This window comes from Mytilus californianus, unplaced genomic scaffold (assembly GCF_021869535.1).
Source record: "Mytilus californianus isolate M0D057914Y unplaced genomic scaffold, xbMytCali1.0.p SCAF_9, whole genome shotgun sequence".
NCBI lineage: Eukaryota > Metazoa > Mollusca > Bivalvia > Mytilida > Mytilidae > Mytilus > Mytilus californianus.
Genome location: NW_026262745.1, coordinates 13701534 through 13713491, shown reverse-complemented (window position 1 = coordinate 13713491; position 11958 = coordinate 13701534). Strand labels below are relative to the sequence as shown.

Here is an 11958-nt window from a genome sequence, read left to right as displayed (position 1 = left end):
CTCTTGTTTAAAAGCTATCTCCTTTTTTCAGTCGTTTTAAAGCAAACATATTGATTTGTTTTCACGCATTGACATAACCCTTTTGTTATATTTATTGTAAACACTTACGAACATCAAAAGAAAGTATCACCGAAAAATCTTCGAATATTAAAAAAATAGTTGTGACTGAGCTAGTTGGGACAATTCCGATGTTATGAGTATGTTTTTTCTCATTGCATGTGTAGTGATAATTTGCGTATAGCAATATTTGTTTAGGGATCTTTAAATTTGCAATTGAATAAAAACGCTCGACCTGAATGCTAACTGTATAGATCTACAATTTGGATTAAGAAAGACAACTCAATCATAGCAGAATCGTCTGTCTCTTTTGTAGACTAAAGATTTTAAATGACGTTCAATTTGTCTGGTAAGACTTAATGGTATCAAGTTTCTAGTAATATTATATTGTGTCAAAGGCCTTTTGACTGTCAATGATGACAAGGTGTACGCCTTTCTTCTGTTGTTTTGCATGTAGTATTCCTTCATAAAATATAACAGCTACCATGATTGGAGAAAGTCCCTTTGAAGAGTCAAACTAAAGTTCCGTTTCTTTATTTCATCTATTATATCTATAAATGCACGATATAATCATTAGTTTTCTCATTGTTTGATCATATTTGTAATCGTGATCAGAATAATTCAAATTAGGAAACATTTTAAAATGAAAGGAATCTGACGCTGACGGAAATGTTAAAAAAAAAGTAAGGTAACAACTTTAAGCAATGTGGAGAATTTGACAAACAGTTTGGAATCCTATATTCAAAACCCTTTAGGAATTCACTATATTCGGAGTAAACTGTTTGCTGTACCATTGTTTGAGCTCAATTCACTTATTTTGAGAGGTCCAACACACTTCCATTATTGATACAAATTTTGCTAAGATTTTATCATAAGCATTGTTTGCAATAATTATGGGCTTTGCTAACCTCAGTTGTATTTTTTTTTAATAAGAAGTCACTTTCAAGGGATTGGATGCTATCAATATAATTTAGTAATTTATTCCAACAAAAATATGTGCAGACAACAAAACCTGATTACTTAAAAAATAAAAATACACCTGTCATTTAATAGACCTACGCAAAACCTACTGCACCAAATAGTTTCAGCCACAATAGGTTGCAAGGAATATTTACCCTCAAAGATGTAAATCCAAACCCTCCGTTTTGTCTTGTTCGTCAACCCTATATAAATATAACCCCGCTGCTAACTTTATAACTGGAGACCGTGGCATTGTAAACAAAGAGCAACTTACAGAGATATATCCATCTACCCAACCCATCAACCGGAAGCCAAATATAGTATGAATTTGAAGTGCAAAAAAATTGCGAGATGTTTTTGCCAAAGATTTTATAAGTTATGATTACACTGTCTGCCATCGCATTTTTGTTGCATTTTCATCCTGCAAAAATTTAGGATAGAAGAGTTTATAGAATATTCTTCTGTACTACAGGAGCAACAGTAAACGCACAAGCATCAAAATAACCACTGTGTACTGTCCCAAATTGTGGCTTCTCTATTCTGTTAAGGTTTGTCCATCTTGTCATTTAAGCTGCGTAACTTTATGTAATTCATTTTTAGTTTCATTTAAAATCTGTTTTAGAAATCATCTTACTTTTCGAAGAAAATCTGTATTGTCTATTGAAAATTCAATGCAAACTTTATGTCCTGTAGCGTTTCAATGTGTGTCCGTACATTAACATCCACACTCAAGCGTCTTTTCAACTATGAATGATGCAAAGTTTATGCAATTGATCCATATGAACTCTGGGAAATGCTACACAAGTTCATGCCTATGCACAAAACCTACAACCTGTTTCTTTTATTTAGCAACAAACATCCATAACAAAACTGTACATTTGCGAATATATAAGTTTTGTCTGAAATATCATCCTGCAAGGAAAAAACGCTCCTATCTTTCATTGGAGATTGGTATGGATACAAGTTTCACTAGTATTATTTAAGACATTTAAAGTTCTGTCAAAAGGAAGATTAAGACAAAAAATTGTCCGTTTATAAATTCTGTTATTACACGTCCTCGTCTTATAAATATGCAGCTTTGAGCGTTCCTGATGAAGGAAAATCCAGAAAACACTTCGGACGCATGATATTTATGAAGTGTTGTTTTCATTTTTTTAAGACTCTTGTTTAAAAGCTATCTCCTTTTTTCAGTCGTTTTAAAGCAAACATATTGATTTGTTTTCACGCACTGACATAACCCTTTTGTTATATTTATTGTAAACACTTACGAACATCAAAAGAAAGTATCACCGAAAAATCTTCGAATATTAAAAAAATAGTTGTGACTGAGCTAGTTGGGGCAATTCCGATGTTATGAGTATGTTTTTTTCTCATTGCATGTGTAGTGATAATTTACGTATAGCAATATTTGTTTAGGGATCTTTGAATTTGCAATTGAATAAAAACGCTCGACCTGAATGCTAACTGTATAGATCTACAATTTGGATTAAGAAAGACAACTCAATCATGGCAGAATCTTCTGTCTCTTTTGTAGACTAAAGATTTTAAATGACGTTCAATTTGTCTGGTAAGACTTAATGGTATCAAGTTTCTAGTAATATTATATTGTGTCAAAGGCCTTTTGACTGTCAATGATGACAAGGTGTACGCCTTTCTTCTGTTGTTTTGCATGTAGTATTCCTTCATAAAATATAACAGCTACCATGATTGGAGAAAGTCCCTTTGAAGAGTCAAACTAAAGTTCCGTTTCTTTATTTCATCTATTATATCTATAAATGCACGATATAATCATTAGTTTTCTCATTGTTTGATCATATTTGTAATCGTGATCAGAATAATTCAAATTAGGAAACATTTTAAAATGAAAGGAATCTGACGCTGACGGAAATGTTAAAAAAAAGTAAGGTAACAACTTTAAGCAATGTGGAGAATTTGACAAACAGTTTGGAATCCTATGTTCAAAACCCTTTAGGAATTCACTATATTCGGAGTAAACTGTTTGCTGTACCATTGTTTGAGCTCAATTCACTTATTTTGAGAGGTCCAACACACTTCCATTATTGATACAAATTTTGCTAAGATTTTATCATAAGCATTGTTTGCAATAATTATGGGCTTTGCTAACCTCAGTTGTATTTTTTTTTTAATAAGAAGTCACTTTCAAGGGATTGGATGCTATCAATATAATTTAGTAATTTATTCCAACAAAAATATGTGCAGACAACAAAACCTGATTACTTAAAAGATAAAAATACACCTGTCATTTAATAGACCTACGCAAAACCTACTGCACCAAATAGTTTCAGCCACAATAGGTTGCAAGGAATATTTACCCTCAAAGATGTAAAATCCAAACCCTCCGTTTTGTCTTGTTCGTCAACCCTATATAAATATAACCCCGCTGCTAACTTTATAACTGGAGACCGTGGCATTGTAAACAAAGAGCAACTTACAGAGATATATCCATCTACCCAACCCATCAACCGGAAGAAAAACTTCAGGTTACTGATGGATAGCAGTTGAGGAATATGCCAGAAATAGATAAAGCCTGAGCCAAATGAACTCTATCTTAATGCATCAAAACTGTTAAGTCATGCATTCAGAAGCGCATTCAAAATCTATACTATAAAATGACGGATTTCTACCCTTATCAAGAATCCCGATGTTGTGGATGCTTTATTCTCTCTTCATGACAAATATGTTGATTTTCTAGCAGACAAAGCCTGAAACAATAATAAAAATGCAAAAGATTTACTCCAAAATCATCATTGTCAATCTTTGAAATTTTTGAATAATATCAAATCTTTTGATTTTTAGTAAGCTTAAATCAACTACTCCCCAAGCTCAATTGAGAGATCGACTACAGCATTTTATTAAACAGAGTTGTTTATCTTTAAAAAAATAGGTGGAATCGTAGATTCAAATTCTCTGAGGTAATGCAAAATTTTTGAAGAATCAACCCGATTCCATCAACAAATACACAAAAAATAATATCATGAAATTGCTGGACTTTTTGATCGACAACATATTTATTAAGTGGGATAGATTTTCATTTTACCAACAGTAGGTATTTTAATGATTACTTATTGTGCACCCCTACTGATCGACTCATTTTTTATTCTCATAAGAAACAGAATTCATACATCCTTTCTTAAAAACAAGAAGAAAAAACAATTTGCAAGATTCTTTAGTTTCAATTTCAGATATATTGGTAATGTGCCGTCACTCAATAAACTACATTTCAGTCAAAAAGTATAATAAAAATACTGAACTACAATGCAAATTCAAAAAGGTGAAGTCCATAAAAACGGACAAAATCAAACGTTATCAATCAACAGAACAAGTGAAAAACAACTGCTATATATCTGACTTGGAACAGGCAAGAAATCGTGGGTTAAACCTGGTTTCACAGCTAGCTAAACCTCCCACTTTTTGCTTCACATATATCTCAGTTAGCTTGATATTAAGGATACTAAAAGGTCAGCTTCATGTATCAATTTTGTTGATTTCAACTTTCCAATTGTCAACTTGTTAACAAAAAGGAACAATTTCAATTTTCTTCATTGTATTTCTATCGGAAATTAATGTTGGAAACATTGAATGAATTATGAATCGAATTGTCTTATCTTTTACGAAGAATAAATTAAAAAAAGAATCAATAAATGACAATCTATACCCGAAAACATTCAGCCGTAGGCTTTAATAATTTGTTACAAATAGAGAAGTAGGTCTCATTTATTTGCATTACAGTCGTAATATTTTCTTGTGGAAATAGCTCCTTCAGAAATGTGTCCAACTTATACATAGGTTCATATGTGCACTGGCTGTTGTTGCTGAGAGAAAGAAGCTGGTTGAGAGAATAGTTGTTACAAAAGACTACTGTCCTGAAGGAGCATATGTTGTAAGACTCTGTAAAGATGGCAGCTGGAAAACTGTTGTCTTAGATGACCACTTCCCAGTAAATCAGCACGAGAGACTAAAATATTCTAAGGTTTGAATTGCCAAATAATAAAATGTACGAATTTACTGTTTAGTCTGACTCAGAATTAACCTAATCAATATTTCATCATGTTGATACTTTGGAAGTTTCCAAGATTTGAAATACGAAGGATGTATTATTATTTGTGTAGTATCAATAACACTATGTAGCATTACCACCAAATATAGGTACCGAAGAAAAAGAAAAAAACAATAAAAGCAACAAGTTTATTCTTTTTCCCGTACAGTAAAACCTCTTCAGCGTACAATTTATCAGCTTTATTTACATGCATTTCTCCGTGAAATCAATAGTTTATTTCGAAATACAGCTTATATATGATATGACTTGTTCTACGGAAACATCAAATGAATATTTTGACAAAAATGTGTTTTTTTACAGTTTGAACTTGTCACATGCTTCTTCAAACAAGTACCACCCGGTCCGATTTTGAAAACAGAAACAGCTAATTAAGGATCGTATTCAGCCCTGAATAATAGCTACTTTATAAGGAATCAGTTTCAAAAAACTTTACTTGTCAGCAGAACGTAATGAATTTGACCTTACATGACTTCACATTTGTCGCCGGGCTATTGCAAAAACAATTACCAAATCAAAAGAAACATAACCATTTCACTCTTCAGACTCATAACATTTCGGAAACACAAACCAGAACTAACGTCTACTCAAATGAGTTCCTTTCTTCATCAAATACTGTGGCTTGACTATAGGTGTTTCTGTTTACCTTTACCTATTGTTCAACCAGATTGTAAAATTGACAACACAATTGGGACATTTAAATTGACCAGTTGTTATTGTTAAGATATGAGTCTACCTTGATGCTACCTATACAATCTAAAATTGTGGATCTAATAAAAAGACTCTGCACCTGTTTAATTGGGATATAATAATATGTAAGAAATATTCCAAAATTTAAAAAAAAAATAGGAAAATATTTGTTCAAATAGTGAAACTGGAATACTGGATGGGATATCAAATATCAGTGTCAATAAAAAAAAAATAATACAGTTAATTCATAACTATTATTTTTTTATATTTCACTATGCATAAACACTTTGTACAAGGCTCATGCCAATAAGTATTGAACAAATGTCTAAATGAAGAAATGCATACTTTTTTTCTTGTGTTTATTAATCCTAAAAATAAGATTTTAACAAGAGTAAAAAAAAAATATTTTTAGACATCTTCCATTAGAAAAAGCCATAGAGATAAAAGAGGTCTTTTCAACAATATGAAAGAAATTCAAGCACTCATAGTATTTGGCTATGAAAACATTAAGAGGAAATATAGTGCATTAAACCACATGTAATTAAATACCCGGCAATAAAAACCATATACATTCTTGTTCTGACTATCTCACTCCAAAGATTGATATGTCAGTAAAATAAAAATCTCTCTTTTTCCTTCCAAATGTTGTGTTTCTTTAGCAATTGTATGGCCAATATTAATTCAAGGAATGCATTCATTTGAATGAAAATAAGACTGTAATTACAATGTTTATTTCCTTTACTTGTTTTAGGATTCTCTTATGAAAAACATGAGGAAATGATTTTTTTTTAAATCAGCAGTTTTTAGCAAAAATTAGAACATGAAATAAGTTTGCATCTTGTGGTCTAGATTCATTCATACCATAAATTCTGTTTTAAACTGTATGCATGTTATGTTATTTAACAAAGATAAAAATTGAAGCCTTAATGCCACATGGATAACTTTTAAAAAAGACATATCCAAGTTACACTACAACAGTTACAATAGAACAGATGAAAGATGGGACAGCATCCAGGTAGACTCTAAATGCATGAGTGGTCATCTATTCATCAACTCTAACAATACCAACTGGTGAATTTTAATGTCCCAATTGTCTTGACAATTTTACAATATGGTTGAACAATAGGTAAAGGTAAACAGCAACACCTATAGTCAAGTCACAGTAAATTGAAGAATACGTTAAAGGAACAGAAAATGAATTCTACATCTTACAGTGTCTTCAAAGCTAACTAATAGGTTTCAAGATTTTTATAACACATGAACAAGAATAGACCAATTATCACATGCTATGTTAAGGATAACAAGTAGTTCTTTCAATGTGCATTTGTCAGACCTCTAGCTACCTATAAAACAAGGTCTAATCCACTATTTTCTACATAAGGAAATGCCTGTACCAAGTCAGAAATATGACAGTTGTTTTCTATTCGTTTGATGTGTTTGAGCTTATGATTTTGCCATTTGATGAGGGACTTTCCGATTTGAATTTTCCTTGGAGTTCGGTATTTTTGTTATTTTACTTCTTTCCAGTACACTGTTCTAATTGCTCTAATGAATTCTACAGCTCGTTTTCTATTGAATTCTACAAAAGAAGATGCACTGGGTATGAAATCGTTTTCTTAATTCATTATCCTGTCATGTTGAATACAAACCTTGTATTTGGTTGACAAGTTTCATCTTTAGACCAGAACAAGGAAATTTAGAAATAATACAAACATTGTTTTAAGTAAGGTGCAAGAGATTTACAAGTTAAATAATAATTCACTATTTTGACAAAAATGCCTTTCATCAAAATAATTGTAAAGTATTTAATGTATTTTTCTCTTTATTTTTTCTTATTTCTTTTAGTTTTATTTTTCTATTCTTTTTTTTACTTCTTTTCTTGTTATGTAATTATTTATTTATTTCTGTTCCATATCATTGTACCATTGCATACGATGTTCATAAAATCTTTAGTTGGAGTTTGTATTTCAAGAAACAGATTATTATTAGCGATGTACAGTTAATTTCCGATATTTCTTTTATTTTCGTATGGTGGTATATTTGTCATGAGGGCGAATAAATATGTTTAAAGTACACAAAATCAAATTGGATAATCAAATTCAATAAAAACCACGGGTGATATCAATGATATATTTGGCAGTTTTACACATTGATGTCATTCGTTACTTGACAGTTTTTATTTTAAAAGATATTAAAATGACTTTTCACCTTATAGAGGGTAAACATTTAGAAATTCTTGAATTTAATTCTAAAAAACGTTTGGTGTATTTGTAGATTCCCAAAGTTTAGAGGAGTTTTCTCAACTTCTGCAGTTCCTTTCATTCAATTTTCTTTTTTTGTTTTGTTAGTTTGATTCTAACAAGTTTTCCAACTAAACTAAAAGTTGTCTTATAATGTCCAAAATGCAGATTGCACATCTACTTTTAAAATATCTAGTTAATTACCTTAAAGTCGTATGACACGAGTATCTCCTAATTTTAATGTTCAGGAAATTATTAAACAAATGCATGCATATAAACTTAACTAAATTCTCTATGGACGTTTCTTACATTTATTAAGAATCTATAGTATATCATCGACAAATAATATTTCATTCAGCTAATTAACTTTCGAGTCTGATGCCGAAGTTTACCGGAACGTGACATTCTTAAACAATCAACACAGAATCATGACGCTCGTGGAAAATAAGTGACTTGATAGAGCGATGATTTTTTTTTTATATTTTGCATGCGTTTCCATTTGTTAATTAAACTTTTCCAAAACAGTTGTTAAATGATTTGGTGCATTCGATTTGTTCTTTAAGAATGAATTATTACTATTTACCTTCCAGTGCACGTTTGTTTACATTCTTTCATTCACGGTTTTTCCCTCGCACTTGGGTTGTGCGGTAGCCGAAGTTCTAATGAGAGGTCTCGTAGTAAAGGTCACTGCATACGGAAAAAATATTGGCGAATCAGAGTACAGGAAGACGAGAATTCAATTGCAGTAAATTCCTGAAGATTTTGATAAGATAAAGGATTTTCTTTTACAAGAAAGCCCACGTATACCTGTTTTATAGTAAAACTTAAAAAATTAATATATAAAACATACTAAATTTATTTTAATTTGAAGTATCATATGACTTTAACAATATTGATAAATATATAAAACTTATGATTCATGAAAACCATTGTCAAGAAGAGAAGTCATAAAAAGCAATGATATATATTTACCATGCATTTTTCGGTCCCATTGTTCAAATCTTAAAGTAGCTATATTTAAGTAGACAGTCAAATAAATCATAGGTTAAGGATTTCAGATACAGGATAAAATAAAAATCCGACTACCCAAGGGAGACTAAAAAGACATTTTTCTGTTGAAATGTTTTTTTTTTCCTTTTTGATATGAATTGTAGGCAAGAAGATGTCAATTATGGGTTCCATTGATCGAGAAAGCCGCAGCAAAGATGCATGGATGTTATCAGGCACTAAGATCTGGAAAGACGGTGGAGTCCTTGTCATTGCTTACTGGTGAACCATGTGAACATCTGTCTTTGAATGGTAGAAAAACATAGAGTTCTAATAGATTAGAACTTTAATTCTAATTTGTTATATTTCGACATACTAGTATTCGAAACTGTTTTCATATTTGCTAATTGTAAGGTGAAATGAAAAAAAACCCCACTAATAGAAAAACAAAAGATATGGGGTATCCATCCATGACACTAAATCAGTAAATGCACAACAAAAAAAAACATACAAAAAGCAAAGGAACAGCGCTTTTATTGCCATTAAGTTAACATGTACTTTTTTTAATATTTATATTATTAAGTTAAGGCAACAGTAATTTACCGATGTCTAAATCTAGTAAATCGGTCAGGTAGAGACAAACCAAGGTAACAAGCATATCTGAGTGAATCACATGACCAGGCTCGTTCACTGGGTAAGAATCCTCTACAATGGATGCATCACCCGTCATGCGGATCAAAACTCAGTCAAAATGTCACAATCGATTAAATTACAGATCAAACGACTATTCTGTTAATTAAAGAACTAAGACCGAGAAAACATGTCACTAGTTAGTTGAGACATCGACACTTTTTAAATATCAACCAATTCGTGTTGTCGACCGTAAAACTTATGGAATGTCAATTGCAGTCGTTCTTTCTTATAAATTTGTTTCGAGCTGTTTTTGTTTAAGGATTGCGCCCCTGTTAATGTAGTCCCTACATTTTTTCTATGTAAATGCAAACGGTAAGAAAAACTGATTTGTGATTTATAAAATCTCATCTTTCTATACTTATGTAAAGGTATATGTGGGATTACCAGTGTTGCAGTGAACTCTAAGCTCTTTAGTGAGACATTCGAAATAATAATATTGTTTGAGGTTTTGTCTGCTGGAGTAACCTCATATTTGTCGTAAAGAGAGGATAAAGCATCTACATCCTCGAGCTTCTTGAAAGGGTCAGAAACCCATGTGTTCATTGTACATCGTAGATTTTGAATTTGAATACATGACCGAACAGCCTTGATCCATTCAGATAAAGTGTCCAGTTTTGGTTTATCTGGCTCATAGGGCTCTCGATTTAATCATGTTATGGCATAGACCTTAACTGAATTCTCTAGTAACATGTAGTTTTTTCAGTTGATGGGCTGAAATACCCACGCGATTGCATCAGTTTTAAATTTGTTAGCTTGATTTTTCTCTTCCTAACCGATTTACGAGATTTGAACATCGGTTTTGTATGTAAAACCTTTCTGATCGTCGTTGAATAAGTTGATAAATTAAATTAGTTGTTTTGTTTCTTGTAAATGAAAAAGAAAACCTGACACAATTAAAATCGGCGAAGCTACTAAATTAATATAATTTTCGGTAATGTCTTGTTGAAATATATTTACACGTTCAATGGTAAAGAACAAGAGTAATGTTATAAATGTATCTATGATTTTCTTTGCTTGTGTCAAATATCATAGTTAGCATGCATTTGATTTCTATTTAGACAATAAAGATTTTTCAAAGACCATGGATAACATTTTAATCTGGTCAAAGTTGACACATGCAAGGGGCTTGTAGGTAAGGAAAATGAAAAATAAATCATTATGAAATATAAAAAGATGTGGTATAATTGTTTATTAGACAAAAATAAACCAAAAAGAAAAAAGGAAACGGATAAAATATACTACAGGTCACTTCAACAATTATCAAAATTCAATCTGCAGGACTGATTTTTAACACAAATCGATCTTTTTCATCTCATGAATATGTATACCTACATTTTGTACCTCATTCCATACGCTCAAAAGACAAAACCACAGTTGAATAATAGCACCTTAACAACTTCTTCATATATGAGTTAAATATGAAGAATTGCAGGAACAAATAAACGGCAAGGAACATTAATTTTCATTATTGTCCAAAGTATAGCTAACTTAAAGCTGTAACCAGAAAATAAATACTTTTGTTTAGAAAATAAAATAAAATACATATACTCACATTTTAATCCTGATATCGATGATAAGTTTATTGTCTAGTTACCATGGCAAAATGTGCTTCGAGAAACATTGTAGGGCAATTTATTCAACTTGAACTTTTCTTTCAAATATTGTATTAGAAAATTAACAACACATTAAAGAAACAACAAACTACCTACGGAAACATATTTCATACATCTTGGTGGAGTTTATAATTCAGAATCACTGTGATTCTGTATAAATCAATAAATATGTTATGATCCAATGTTTTCATAAACTCAAGGGATTTGATGTTTTTTTCATTTGATATGACAATATGCTGTTTGATAAAAGTTTTTTAATGTTCAGTGTTTTATTTTTAGAATTAACCCTCATTTTGGACCAATTCATGGCTTAAATGAGCAACTTAGATCACCACATTACACTTTCACACTGATAGCAGTAATCGCTGGCAAGACGCAGAGTTCGCCAAAACAATTTCCGATTTTTTTATTTAATAGTTTATACACAATTTCAACAGTTGATGTTTCTCGTGTTACCCTGCTGCACAACCTTCATAATGAAAGCAAAAGTACAGTTTTTTTCTTATTTCCAATGAGTAATAACTGTATTTTTATCAGATGGAAAATGGGGATAGAATTATAGCATGTGAACTGTAAATTTCTTTCGAAATCTAACTGTCAAAAAGACGAAAAAGAACATGAATGTAGTAACTTCAAGATAATA

The 11958-nt window shown here is 31.2% G+C and overlaps 1 long non-coding RNA gene across 1 annotated transcript; it reads left to right on the top strand.

Annotated features, from left to right (window-relative positions):
- Positions 1–4611: 4611 nt before the first annotated feature.
- Positions 4612–10981, top strand: LOC127715601 (uncharacterized). The gene is made up of 3 exons (XR_007988487.1): positions 4612–5008; positions 9177–9321; positions 10761–10981. It is a non-coding gene; the product is annotated as an uncharacterized LOC127715601 (long non-coding RNA).
- Positions 10982–11958: the final 977 nt, after the last annotated feature.